At 41.1% G+C, this 15,103-nt stretch overlaps 1 protein-coding gene across 2 annotated transcripts in view; it reads left to right on the top strand.

Moving 5' to 3' along the window:
* TMEM135 (transmembrane protein 135) overlaps positions 1-15,103 on the top strand; it is a 286,961-nt gene that overhangs the window by 24,409 nt on the left and 247,449 nt on the right. The window contains exons 1-2 of one of the 2 annotated variants that reach the window (XM_038568357.1): positions 8,449-8,604; positions 10,905-11,039. The gene's annotated coding sequence lies outside the window, so the exon portion shown is untranslated. Of the gene's footprint in view, positions 1-8,448; positions 8,605-10,904; positions 11,040-15,103 lie in introns of those variants that run through there. The other variant, XM_038568356.1, reaches the window with a different exon arrangement.

Below are 15,103 nucleotides of genomic sequence, written 5' to 3'. Positions count from 1 at the left end.
GTTTTCTCATCTGTGAAGGAGCTGTGAGATATCCACCTGTTATTCAATTCAGCCCTTCAGTGGGTTGTACAAAAGGGCAGAGGGCCAACGGATCTATTAAATAGATTCACAAGATAATTAAGCATTTACTTTAAAATTTTTTTAATTTTATTTATTCATGAAAGACACACACACAGAGAGAGAGAGAGAGAGAGGCAGAGACACAGGCAGAGGGAGAAGCAGGCTCCATGCAGGGAGCCCAATGTGGGACTCAATCCCGGGTCTCCAGGATCACACCCTGGGCTGAAGGCAGCACATTTAGTGAGCCCTAAGCATTTACTTTTAAATTGTAATTTAATACTCATATCCTGTCTTATTCTCTTTCCACTACATGTATACACAGGCTGGTAGACTGGGATCTACTTTAGGGTAGGTTTTGGGACACCTGGGTGGCTCAGCGGTTGAGTGCCTGCCTTTGGCCCAGGGTGTGATCCTGGAGTCCTCAGATTGAGTCCCACATCGGGCTCCCTGCACGGAGCCTGCTTCTCTCTCTGCCTGTGTCTCTGCCTCTCTCTGTGTCTCTCATGAATAAATAAATAAATAAATCTTAAAAAAAAATCCTAATACTTTAGGGTAGGTTTTTCTCATCTTTTCTCCCCAGCACTTCACCCAGTACCCAGCACAAAATAAGGACTCGAGACATTAGTTCGTTGTACCCCCCACTCCGTAATGTCTCACACCAAGTAAATACATGCCATTCATGTTTGCATATATTATATCCCAGGCGAGACTGTTAATTACATGAGTGGACACCCACGGTGCACTAAATGTATACAGGATGACAGAATGACATCCCTACCGCCCCCTCCTCGGCCCCTTGGAACTGAAAGTGATTGCAATTGTGGTATCTAGGGGCAGCAGGGGCCACCTTGGTCTGGCCGGTCAATGTCATCTGTTTGTGATGGCCACAAGCATCTGTGTCAAGCTCAGCCTTCAGACTTGGGCTGCCTCTGTCCCTTCATTTCTTCTGCCCGGAAACAAAGCGTAGGAGAGCCAAGAACAGCATGCTCTGGGACGAAGGAGAGGGCAAAGCTTTGAGACGAAGAAAAGCAAGGCTTTCACAAATCCATGTTTCTTCTTTTTCCTCTCACCTTTCTCCACAACTCAATCTAAGGGGGAATGAGGAGAAACCGTGTCCTTCTTCCCATCTTCCCTTCCAGAAATCGTATGCTTCCTCAACTGTTCTCCACTTCTCTTGCTTGTAGAAATTAGGCATTTCCTTAGCCTGGAAGATCCTTCTCCTTCCCCACCCCCTTCACTCTCATCAAGCCAACTCTTCCTCCAAGGATTTACTTTGGAGTCCCCTTTCCCCAAGAAACCTTCCTCATTAGTTGAAGACGCCCCTGATATCACAGCCATAGCCTCCTGTGTGCCAGACCTCATTGTCTGCCTGTTTGTCTCTTGGGTGAGTCTATTAGCAAAATCTATGGGGGGCCTCATCCGGCTTATCCTATGTGCTCCATTGATAACTGGCAAATCAAAGAATGAAAAACAGAAGGAAGAATCTAAACAGGCCAGGGAACTCCTACCCACATGTGATTCCCTCTTTCCTGGAGGTTTCTATTTGCTCCTCTGACTGAGGAAACTGTTAACCAGAACGAGTATCTTTGTTTGGAGATTTTTATCTGTATCCTTCACCACCAGGTGTCATTTTGTTGCATCTCTCCAGCCAGACATTCCTCTGTTGCCAGAGCTGCACACCTCAGCTCTTAAGTGATTGGAGCCTGGTGTCCTGGACACACTGCAAAAGCTGCAGTGTAATCTCACCTTCTTTCAGAGCCACCGACCGGAGGGAACAAAAAAAAGCACCGATTGGGTTCTCCTGATGCAGACCAGCCAGTGGCTCTGTCGTTTCCTTCTGTGTTTAAAATTCCTTATCTGGCCTTGCTAGCAAATGGGCAGGCCCACAGGTCAATGCAGGATTATCTCCAGAGCTGGCGCTTCAAAGAGATCTGCGCACACCACTCCCCTGGGTCAGATAGCTGTGTCAGTGAGAGGCCCGAGTAATTGGGAGCACTCAGCTTAGCACATAACACAGCCCATGAACTGTTTATTTAAAAGCAAGGTTTAATTCTATTTCTTCCCATTATAAAGTGAATGGAAGGAGGAACCCTAACTATTATAGAAAATTTGACCCAAAACAAAAAGTGGAAAGAGAAATATTCCTTGACGAATTAGTATATTTGATGACTCTTGCTTTAGTCTTTCACTGGGTTATTTCTTTTTTTTTTTAATTTTTATTTATTTATGATAGTCACAGAGAGAGAAAGAGAGAGAGGCAGAGACATAGGCAGAGGGAGAAGCAGACTCCATGCACCGGGAGCCCGATGTGGGATTCGATCCCGGGTTTCCAGGATCGCGCCCTGGGCCAAAGGCAGGGGCCAAACCGCTGCACCACCCAGGGATCCCCGGTTATTTCTTTCATAGTTGTGATTCTACCCATTGTGTAATACATAGAAATTTGTATCCTGGCTTTTTTTTTTTTTTTTTTTTTTAAGTAGAACAGGAATATTTCCACAATGTTTTACATTCTTGGATAAATAAAGTTTCAATAGCAGCGTAGTATTATAATTGATTAATTTGTTTCACTGTTTCCTTATTGTTAGGTGTTTACATGGTTTCCAGTACTTTTTGTCTGAATTGTCATGAATGCCATTGAACATTAAGTTTTTTCTATATGTTTAATTCTTTCCTTAGCCTGGATCCCAGAAGAGATCAAATGATAGGAATATTTAAGTTCTTGGCTTATATTGCAAGACTATTTGATAGAAAGGCTCTACCAGCTTATACTTGTGTCGGCATGTTAGAGAACATATTATGTGCTAGCCAAAACTAGATAGTCTCCTTCGATATTGTATAGTTTCTTTTTTGATAGGAAAAAAAATCATCATAGGTGTAGCTTGCATTTCTTCCATTATCAATGAGGTTAAATATTTTTTCTCAAGTGTTTCTTCTTGGACATCATCATCTATTTATATCCTCTTTCCCCTCTCCATTTGGTCTTTTAATATTTTTCTTATTAGTTTTCATGTGCATTAATTCCTATTTTTTTTCATATATGCTACAAATACTGTCTTTCCATTTGTTGTTTTCCATCTCCTTTTAGGAAACAGAATAACAGTTTTTATACTTCAGTGTTGCTTTTTAACTTTGTGTTTTCTTTTGTGACTTTGACACTTAAATAGCCTTCCGCCCAGATATTTGATAACCATTCTTTTCTTTGTTTGCTTTGATTATGTTTGTTTGTTTGGCTCAGGAAGGTAGTGATTAAGACCCCAAAATCTAGAGTGAAACTTCCTGAATTCAAATACCAGCTCTACCACCTATCAGCTCTGCCATGTGGGGCAAGTCCCTTAAACCCACAGCACCTCACTTTTCTTATGTGCAAAATGGGGACACAGCTCAAACAGTTGTTATGATGATTAAATTAGATAATATACTGGGGCTCCTGGGTGACTCCCTTAGTTAAGTGTAGATGGGGAACTGGAGAGTAATAATTAAGGATGACAGGTTTCTTGTGAAGTCTCATATAGTTTGAACTGATCGATGTATGAAGATCATGTGCCTGCAACCTTATTGCAAAGGAGATTGACTACTACATTGAAAACTTTGCAACTAATATACAAGAATCCCCAAACATAGAAAGGCTGTTCAAAAGACCTCTACTTACTACAAGAATGAAGAAACTCCCAGAAAACCCAAAATCTAAGGTGTGGGCAGAGGAAGAGGATCCAGGGAAGAATATAGAGGAGGAAGGATGATATAGATGGAAAGAAAATTTAAAAAGAAAAATAATGGAAGAGAATTAATTATTAAAGACCTTTGAGAAGGAGGGAATAGTGATCCAGAGGATTAATATTGAAGGCAAATCAAAAAAAGACTGAGAATTATCCACTGGCTTTTGCCATTAAGAGATTATTCATAGCCTTAGTAAGAGAACTTTAATTGGTATGGTGAGGAGGAACCCTAACTTCAGTGGGATGAAAAGGAAGTGGAAGATGATGTTATAAAGATATTTACTCTCTCAAGATTTGGGATCTAGTCTCGACATGTGGGTGTTGTAATAAACATCATGTTTAATTCTTGTAAAGCCTTATGAGTTAAGGACTGTTATTACCCTATATTACAGATGTAAACAGGCTTTAAGACCCAACATAATGTGAGGGGCAGATCTGGGTCTCACACCCCAACTTGTCTGACATCAGAGTCTGAAAGAACTCCGGCACTACCAACATCATCAACATTTGTAACAGCTGTGTGTTTTAGGGCAATCCCCATAATCACAGATTCTGAAAATAGGAAGGGATTTGAACTCTGTTTCACTTCTTGGTTCCATTTCATAGACCCTTAAAGTCAGAATGTATCTGTACCCCATCCTCCCATCACACTATATTTATTCCTCTGTTGTATTTTTTAAAAATAATTTTTCCCTTTTTTGGTAACAGACTGATTTTTTTTTTTCTCCTCTGAGGATGTGTCCATTCTCTCAACCTTCGTCCACTTGCTCTGGCACGTGCTGACTCCACCCTTGTCCCCAGAGCTGGGCAAGTCATAGTGTCTTCATCAGTCAGAACATGGAATCCCTGTGGCCACTGTGAAAAGTTTAGGAAGAAGCTTGCAAACAAATCCAAGTCACTGCAACTCACATCTAAGACTCACATCACCTTGTTTTGCAAGAGAAGTCCTATTTTCTATTAGACTTAAATCTGGGTGAATATAGACCTGGAGTTGTGGGAGGGCATCTTTCCTTCACATAAATCCTGCAGGTGACATGGATCAAGCCTCATTTAAGCCCAACACCTCTTGCCTTTTCATTACATGAACTAATAATTTTTGTTTAAGTCTGTTCGAATGGGATTTTTCTCTCACTTGATGCCAAGAAAGAACTAATGCATAGCTTATCACTGCCTGCCTTGTAGTTTCTCTTCCAATGGAATGTTAGCCATTGCGTGCCCTAATCCTGCCTGTATTTCTCTTTGTGCCTCACCCCACTAATGCCTAGGATGATGTCTTGTATGCAGCAAGTGTTCAATAGGTGCCTGATGGGTTTAATAGAATTGAGTATGGACTGATTCTGCAACATTCCCTAAAAGTTGCCTCAGAAAGACTTCCTTTCTATAAGCTTGCTGACCGTCACTTTTGTCTACTAACCACAAAAGTAATCTGCAGTAGTTCCAAATACTTGATCTTTCTTTTTGTTTGAATCCATGTTGAACTGGAATTTAGTGTAAACATGTACTTGGAATGCTCACTACATGCTCCAACAAAGTAGCTTGGAAGGTGCAGAGTCAATTGCTCTACCAGTGACTGAATGAAATGAATTGTTTACCTTCAGTCCTTTGTAAAATAATAATAATAATAATAATAATAATAACAACAACAACAATAACTGTTTTTTTCCCTGGGGCTTGATTCCCTTCATACAAAGGGACTGACATCCTCTCAAATAAAAAAGGGGTAGAGAAATGGAACTCTTTTGGGTTATTATTATGAAAATTTGGCAGCAATGCTGTACCAAAATGGCCATGAGCTATTGCAACTATACAGAGTTTAGGATTTGTAAGATAGATTTTCTTTTTCTTTTTTTGTAATAAAGGAGCATTTATGGCCAAAAGAGAAAGGATGTAAGCCTTTCATAGGAAAGGAGCATGTCTGGAAATCAGAGATCAAGTTAAAATGAAATTAGGCAGTGTAGCCAGTGAATGTGGGCTCTGTGAGGGGTGGTGGAGATAGGTGGCACTGCCAAGCATCACGGGCCAGGAGCCCAAGAAGAAACAGTCAAGGCAGCACTGAGGTAATAAGGAACTGGATGCTGCTGCCATCCATTCTGATTGTGAATTATTTGGCCTCAAATCACAGCTGCCTTTGGTGTATATATTTATTGAAGCATGCACTAGCAATTCTACAGCTTTGGGAACTACTTATCTCTATTACAAAGACATCTGCCATCTCTCCACCCATTCATTCATCTGTCCATACATTCATCCAATGGTTCATTCAGCTCGCATTTGTTGAGTGCCTGCTGTGGCCAGGCCATATGCCCCGTGCTCATTCTGTGGTAAGCTTGCTTCTACTGTAGATCAAACAAACTCTCTCCTTCCTCCCAAAAACCTTATCTAAGCATAAAAATACTCACACTGCTCAGAGAAAGTAAAAAAAAGGCTTTTTATTATATTGGGGTGGGGGTGGACATTAGACTTTTTATTGGGGTCCACATTTTACTAATAATAGCCAAGCTGAATACTCATGATCTATCATGGTACACGAGGCTCTCCAGTCTGACCCTGACCTGTTTGACCTGTTTCCTCTCTTACCACTTCCTACTCTCTATCAAAACAACCATTCCGAATTTCTGAGCATTCCCAGAACAGAGCATGCTTTTGTACATCTCTTTGTTTTTTAGCAACTGCAGTTTATTTCTCTTGGAAAATCCCTACCGATCCTTTACATACAAATCAACTCATTTGTCACTTCTATGACACCCTCAGTAACTTCCTCGGAAGATTAATCCATCCATTCTGCTTGTCAGTACTGGTCGTAAGTTCAAGAAGGTGGAAACCTGTGAAATAAACTACCCACATGATAGTGAAACCCTAAAAACAATGGACAAGAGCAGATAATGAAGAATCACCTAGAAATGGGAAATTTCCCATACCTATAGGATTTCACTGTAACTTGATTGATAGAAAAAAGTTACAACCCTAAGAGAGATTGTTTAGTTGCAAAGCACAGCATTAGAGTCTGAGTGGCAAATGTGAGTGTTTCCCATCTCAGTATTGCCCCCAGGAGGCGAAATTCCCTTGCTGGAGATAAACTTTGAATTATTTCCAGGTCTTATGACAAGGCTCTTCCTGCTGTGGTGATAGATACAGGAGATTATCAATTTCTAGTCCCACCTGCAGCCTCATCCTTACTGTGAGAAAGGTGTAATAGAATTTCTTAGGCTCACAAAGCAATCATTATGTCTATAATTGGGCTTCCCGTGCAGCTTAATAACAAGGAGTGAAAGCATCCATCATATAATGCTAATATTCTAATTTATTTGACAGTTTCATTGCTCATTGAAGATTATTAAATCCTCATTCTGGTGTCTGTTTTTAGTCTTGTGTGCAGTTTATTTACCATGAGTCACTGGCAGGCCCCTGTCATCCCTGAGCACTGAACCCAGGAAGCATATGGACTAGCAAAGCAGAGGAAGAAATCTTGGAAGTTGGTAATCATTGAAACACAGACCAGCAATTTTCAGACATTTTTTTTTTTAAGATTTTATTTATTTGAGAAAGAGTGAGTGAAAGAGGGGGAGCAGAAAAGGGAGAAGCAGACTCCCCACTGAGTAGGGAGCCCAATGTAGGATTAGATCCCAGGACCCTGACTTTATGACCTTAGCTGAAGGCAGTTGTTTAAACTAACTGAGCCACTCAGGGGCCCCAGTTCTCGGCCTTTATTCCACAACACACATGGTGAATGGTGTTCACATGAACAGTTCTGTGGGCAGTCCCGGACTGACGTGAATTCCAGGGCACTAGTTCTAGCTCCATTTCCTTCTTTTCTGCTTAAGAAAGCATATCAGAATACAAGTGAGTACAAGGTTGCTATAGAGATGGCCCTGAATCTGTTCTCTCTCTCTTTTTTTTTTTTTGTTCTCATTTTTTAAAAGCAAATTGCTCTTATTGTTTTTGTCTAGCAGCCTTACTCTGGTCAGTTCAGTTTTGAGAGTGAAGTCTATAAAGGATTGTAGCAGGTATGTGACATGATTATATTATATTTTAAAAACACAAAGTGGCAGCTACAATTTAGAATGCTACTGCACTATTTGGGTAATAGTAATGAAGTAATGATAGCCTGAATCAAAGTTGTGGCAGTGAGGATTGAGAAGAAAGAATAGAGTTGTATTAGGAGTAAAATGAATAAAATGGTTGGATACTGGCATGGGGTGGGGTGAGAGAAGAGGAGAAGTCATAGACAAAGTCAGCTTGCTTGAATGACTGGGGGATTGTAAGACCACTAACAGGAAAAGAGCTACAGGAAAAGGAGCTGATTTGGGTGCCGGAGGACACATTCTACTTTACATACACTAGGTTGAGGTTCTTAAGGGAAATCCAGACGTCAAGTAAGATGTCAAAAATGTAGGTCTGGAGATTCAGAGAGAAGTGAGAATATAAATGTAAGTAAGGGTAAACAGGTAATCAATCACAGCTGAAGTCAAAGGAGGGGCGTGAGAGGTGAAAAGGAAACAGGTAAAGGGTTAAATCTGCATATAAGGGCTGACCACCAGAAGAAGAAGCCAGCTAAGACGGTTGGGAGATGTTGAGATGCATCGGAACAATCAGGAGAATGGATGTCCATGGAAACCAAGAGGGAAGAGAATTCCAAAAAGAAGAGAGTGCTTGGTGATGTCAGATACTCCAGAGAAAGCAAAAGCAACAATGAGAAGGATTCATTTGCCTTGGCAGCGAGAAGGCCGTTGATGATCTTTAACACAACATCCAGGGTGTGCGGAGCATGGGCAATGGATTGCATGGGTTCATTTCAAGAAAGGAGAAGAAGGAAGCAGAGAGGAATTTGGTAATAAAGGAAATAATAATAAAGAGTGGCATTTATTCAGCACTTATTCTGTGTCAGGCACAGTGCCTGACATGTAATTTCTCATTTCATTTTATGAATTGTGTATATTATAATCCCCTGTTTGAATCCTAAGAGGATTCAAACCTAGCACTGACTGACCCAAAGCCTAAGATCTTGACTACCACACACTGGGGCCAGAAGAGAAGGCAAAGCCAGGGGATACTTTTGCTTAGCTGATTATAAAATTATAAGTGGAATGTTTCTTCTGAAATAATAGATTTAGGTTTTTAATCATGTACATAAAATCACAAGGAGCTGGTTTTCTTGAAGTGTTACCCTGATTTCATGTCTGGAATCAGCTGATAATGAACTCCTCCAGTTCTTTCCATATCAAACCTTTGCACTCAGCCAGCTACCTGGTCAATCTTAATATATACTGAGCACACACCACACAGAGAAGTGAATTCACCAGAAGTGCAAGTGAGACACCAACCTCAACTTCTTGTCCTCTTGAGAAAAAGCAGCAAGTGAAATACAGAGAGTTGGAGAGTTCCAGATTCATCTCCGTGTCTCTGACCTCTGCTGAAGGCAGGTCCTGAAAGGTATTTTGATTACAGTGTCCCTGTGGGGATTTAAGTCCATTCTCCCATTGGCCTGGGAGTCTGTTTCCCACTGGGACTCTGGGTTCTTTGCAGATTCAATCTAGAAATACCTGAATGCTCAATTTTATTGAGGAAATGGACTTCTTGAGGTCCCTTGGTCTCATGCATTGCCCATTATGCACCACCTATGTGATAGATACTCTGAGTGTATAAAGCTGGGTGACGATGATGAAAAGGAAGATATTTTACCATCCGAAAATCCAAATATAATCACATCTCCTTAATTTCTTCAGTTAACTGCTCTACCTGCTAGGTCTTCATTAGCAGAAAGTCCAGTACCACTCTCCTGATATTATTCAAGAATTCAAAATATTTCCTCAATCTAAAGGGTCATAACCCACTTCCAATAGCCAGGTTGAAAGAAGACCTGGAAGCTGACCAACCCAAAGGTTTCTTGGTTCTCTTTCTGCCACACTGGGTCCTCGTTCCTTCACAGTCCACCGTGAGGCAGTACTACCGCTGGTCTAGATGCTGCCCTGGTGGCTTGAGGCACCAAGGTTTGCCTTCAAAGTCCAGCTCCTCACTTAGTACACATTCATCATGTTCTGTCACTCTTTCTCAATGGCATCGTCACTCAGAAACCTCTGTTGGACCCAGCCCTCCAAAGACAGAGTCCAGCCCTCCTTTCTTATGGCAAATGCCTCTCCAGGGCCCTTTATCTTCTTTCCTGCCCATTGAACCACCCGATCCATTTGTGGCCCAATAGCCTTGAACCTCAAAGATAAAGGATCAGAGACCCTTTCCTCTCTTCTTCCTACAATTCCAGGGATATCGTTTATATTGTAGTCAGAAGAAAGTGTATCCTCTGGAGCACATCTCTAAAGAGTATTTACATCCATCACAACAGATTACAGTGTGAATGGTGCCCCCTGGTGTTGTGCAGCTCAGAACCCCCTGGTGTTGTGCAGCTCAGAACCAGTCTTCCTACCTAACCCCAACCCCAGCTTTCTGTTCAAGAGGAATAAGAACAGATACTTCAAGACTAAGACATCCTATCATTCCTTCTTCCAAGGCAGTAGGTCTCTTGTAGTTGCGTGATTGAAAAAGGCAACTCAAGTGACTCTTGCAAAACAAAGATCTGTTTCAAAATGATTTTCTTTCTTTCTTTTTAAGATTTTATTTATTTATTTATGAGAGACAGAACGAGAGAGAGAGAGAGAGAGGCAGCAACATAAGCAGAGAGAGAGGCAGGCTCCATGCAGGGAGACTGATGTGGGACTTGATCCTGGGACCCCAGGATCACGCCCTGAGCCAAAGGCAGGGGCTCAACCGATAAGCCACCCAGGCGTCCCTCAAAGAAATTTTCCGAAGCTTGCTTGTTTTTTAAAAATAAGATCTATTTTCTGTTCCTCCAGCCACCTCATTATACAAATAGTAATAGCTATCATTTACTCAGCAGATGTGGCACAAATATTTTATATGCATTATCTCATTTTCCTTGTAAAAAAATTCTGACTCTGATAATGGAGCTAAAATGTACAGAAATGAGAGTATAAGGTAGAATGTGAAAAAAATTACGTGAGTGAGGTAAGTGTAAAGCACCAAGGGCGCCCAGAGGAGGGGGGGATTATTTCTAGCCTAAGAGGCTCATTCAGTCAGCATTCACCACATAATTATTGTATGCCTTTCACATCCCAGTCTCAAGAATCTCACAGGCCTTGGGGAAAAGGATGAGGAAACAGATCATCTTGACAGTGTGATGTCATCTGATGACTGCAATCTGGCCATCAGGGCAGGCTACTTGGAAGAGGAGGCATACGAACTACAAACATGGTAAGTTCCTGGGGGCTTCTAAACAGACAAGGATGGGGATCTCCCATATCCCAGGACTGCACCTGGATCTCATTACAACAGCTCCATCTTATAGAAGAGGAAGAGAAACAGGGGTTGTTAACTTTCCCATTCAATTCTCCTTCAAGGCCTTAATTTTGGAGCCTTTAATGGTAACCAGTCCTTCCTCTTTGTGTGACTGGCTTTCCTCCCTTGGAAGATTGCACTGCACTTTCCCCTACTTAACGCCAGTCAGCCTGTGACCTCCTCTCCAATTTACTGATCCTGATTCACATCCTCCACCTTTTCTCCCACTGAGAAGAAACAGCCAACTTTCGGACTTTCAAACCTCCTGGAAAGAGGCCAAGCTTCCATAAACTCCAGAATATTATTGTGTGAATTAAAATATTCACATGGTATCAACCACGCAGTTACTCCAACATTTATTTTGGAAAATATTACATTTGGAAAATGGGAAATATTCCAGAGCATTCTCTTACCTTGAAATATCAGTAGACACAGGGGATTTAGAGAACATTTCTTGCTCAAAAGTTAGCAAACAATCTGTACAATTAGATACATAAAATTGCCTTAAATAACATTAGTTAAGGACTCTGGGGCTTAAAAAATGCCTATAGAATATTTGTGGAGAAATTTGGGGCCAAAGACTGCAATTCTAGCTCGCTGAAGCAAACTTTCAAAAACATTTTGAATTAAATCCCAGTTGGCTCTTATTGCACATTTCTCTTCCAATCACTGATGATTAGACCTTGCTCCGTTGCACATTTTCCAAAATCTTACATGCTTCAAACTTCATCCCTTTGGCTATGAGAGGCAAAGCAGTCTAGAGCCCTAGTGAGAACTCTATCTAAACCAAAAGCCCCAGACATGTAGGGGCCCAGGCGGCCCATCACATTTCCCTTACTCTCCTTTCCCTTCCATCTGTTTCCCCTCAGCTCGATTTTGTAATGCTAAAGCCACAAGACAAGAGTGTCTGAGGTCAGCTGCCCCAGAGGGATCTCGTTGTTGCACCTCTTTCTTTAATGTGGCTCTGCTCCCATTGCCTATGCTCTGTTTGCAGTGGCCAGAATACAAGTGAGATTGGAAGGCTTTGGGAAAAAAGGCCTGGAATGATGGACAGGTTGCAGTCCTTCTTGTGTGTTCTTTCAGCCTTTGAAACTTGATAATTCCTGAAATGTATCCCATTTATGAAAAAGAACCACCCCCCCAACACACATGTGTGAGTGTGCATGTGTGTGTGTGTGTAAATGAATAAAGAGCAAGTAGGACATATGCCAACAGACAACAGTGGTTACCTCTGAGAAAGGAAGTGTAGATAACTGGGGCTAACAGCACACTATTGATGCCCATCTATCACTTTTTTACATTGACATTGTATTCATGTAGTGTGTAAGTAAACATAAAGAAAAATGATTACAATAAAGTAAAAAAAATTTTTTTAAAGAACTAAGTTAAGTTCTATGTGCTAATATGGAAGGCTACCCAAGAAATATTAAACTAAAAATAGCAAGTTTAAGTGGTAAATATCCTAAGTTCTATTTTGGGAGAAAATGTAAATGTACCCACACATAATTGGCAGTGAATGCATAGGAAAAATCTTTAGGAAAATATATTAAATTGTTGTGGTAGTTATGTCTGGCAGATGGAATATCTCAAGGAGATGGAGATGCAGGTGTGGATTTTAATTGTCTACACTGTATAGTCCCTAGAATATTTAAATTTTTCATTATCAGAATTATTGATTTTTCTAACAAATTGACTATGCCCATGTTTCTTGATATTGCCCTCAAAAGACTGACTGACTATTTTAATGGACCAACATGTAACACCCTTGACTGATCTGAACAACTAACTCACATCCCAACCCAAATGATAATGTTCGTGGCAAGTTCTTGTGTTTAATAATGAGCCCAGCTTTGACCTGTTGTTACCTTAAATAAGCAGTTCCTTCTACAAATTCCCTTCTCCTCTTCTCCTGGTAAACTTTATTTATCTTTTAAAACCCAGTTTTCTTCAACTCCCCAAAGTTACTAATTTCCACTTTACTCCCATATCATTTACACATATCCCTATTTCCACACATTCCTCCATGTTTGCTAGTTCCATGTTTTTCTCTTCTGGATGGCCTCCTCTTCTGTACTGTCAGCTCCTCGGAGCAGGAATAGTATTTTATTTTCTACATATGTTTCTCAAGGGTTAATCTAATGAACAGTAGTTAGTAAATATTTAGTTAAAATGGTTGGTTTCCTCAGCCTCTCTGAGGAAAAGTTGTAAATCCAGTGGATTCCAAATATGGCCATTCTCAGACTCTCCGGAGGGAGCATTTAAAAACACATGTACTGATGTTTCACTCTAGCTCTCAATTCACATCTCCCAGATGATTCTTTCTCCGTCTCTTCCCCCTCCGCCTCCCATTGTTTTCCTTCTTGAACAATTTAATCCAATGCCGCTTACTGAACCTGAAGAAGGTAGATATCCCCATGGCAATGAGGGGATGGAGACCCAGGGTGGATGATAAAACCTAAGCTGGATGAATGCAGGGTGGGAGGGCAATGTGGTACGGATGTCAGAGCCTTAGCTAAGTGAGAAGGGCATTCACACTGAGGATGATGCTGTGGTGGCCTGTGAAGGAGCATCGGAGCCTGACAGAGTCAGAAGGGTATCCCCATGGGGTGTCCAAGCAAGAGGAAGGGTAGTGTCTTAGCGGGGTATCTTCCTGCTTGGATGAAGTGTCAGAGCCCCCAGAGGCATAAGGAGGGAACTGTATAGGTATTGGGGACCAGGGTAAGGAAAAATAAGTAAATTTATTGATGGAAAGTCTCTTACCTTCAGACAGTTATAAATATGGAACAGGGGAAAACTAGAATGAATCTAATGATGTCTAGTTGTCATTCGAGGCTTTCATGATTTTAAGATAGAAATAGATACAGAAATAAATATAAATGTAAATAAATGTATATGTGCAAATATGTGTGAATATATATGTGTGTATATGTACATTTATGTGTGTATATACGTGTACATTTATAGCTCTGTGTGTATGTGTATATGTATACCTTAATATTACACACACACATCTTAGCTCTGTTCACTTTTTAAGAAAATATTTTTTATTTATTTAATCATGAGAGACAAAGAGAGAGGCAGAGACTGAGGCAGAGGGAGAAACAGGCTCTCTGCAGGGAGCCTGATGAGGGACTCGATCCCAGGACCCCAGGATCACGACCTGAGCCAAAGACAGATGCTCAACCACTAAGCCACCCAGGCATCCCTCTGTTCACCTCTTTAAAAAATATTTGTATTTATTTATTATGGAGAGAGAGAGCACCCAGAGGGAGAGGGAGAAGCAGGCTCCCCACTGAGCAGAGAACCTGATGTGGGGTTCAATCCCAGGACTCTGAGATCATGACCTGAGCCAAAGGAAGACACCCATCTGACTGAACTACCCAGGTGCTCCAGCTCTGTTCACTTGAAGGGCTTGGGAGTAGCTTCACCTCAATAGCAAGGAGCATACTGAGCATCTTGATTTCCATAAGGAAACACGGTTCTCTACAGGATTGGCTAATTCCCATGCTGCAGCAGTGAAAGTAAAAAATGAATCTGGACATCTTATGCCCCCCAAACCCGCAAAGGAGTGCTCGAAGAATATGGGGACATGTCTAAAGAACATAGGATCCATTTTGAAGGAGCTTCCACTGACCATACGTAGGATAATTTGAACAGCAACGTAAGTAATGATAGTACTGTGTTATAACCCATCAGATCAAATAGGAATCTATCAATACATATTGACATAAAGAAATGAAAAAATGAAAGTTTAATAAGGAACTGGATGTTTACATAATCATAAACTTCTCTCCCATAATAACTTATTAATTACAAAGAGGAAAGAGAATGACTTCATAGTAGACAAGACTGGCAGACACCATTTTAATCAAGAGATCAAAATACTCATAACCAGAGTTACGGAACGGATCAAAATCATGGGTCACCTGATGGGATGTGACAAGAGGAACATGGCATCGCTTCTTTGATATTCCTTTCAG

The sequence above is a fragment of the Canis lupus genome, chromosome 21 (genome assembly GCF_011100685.1).
Source record: "Canis lupus familiaris isolate Mischka breed German Shepherd chromosome 21, alternate assembly UU_Cfam_GSD_1.0, whole genome shotgun sequence".
Lineage (NCBI taxonomy): Eukaryota > Metazoa > Chordata > Mammalia > Carnivora > Canidae > Canis > Canis lupus.
The sequence above is the reverse complement of the archived record's forward strand: the minus strand, read 5'-3'. Positions and strand labels throughout refer to the sequence as shown.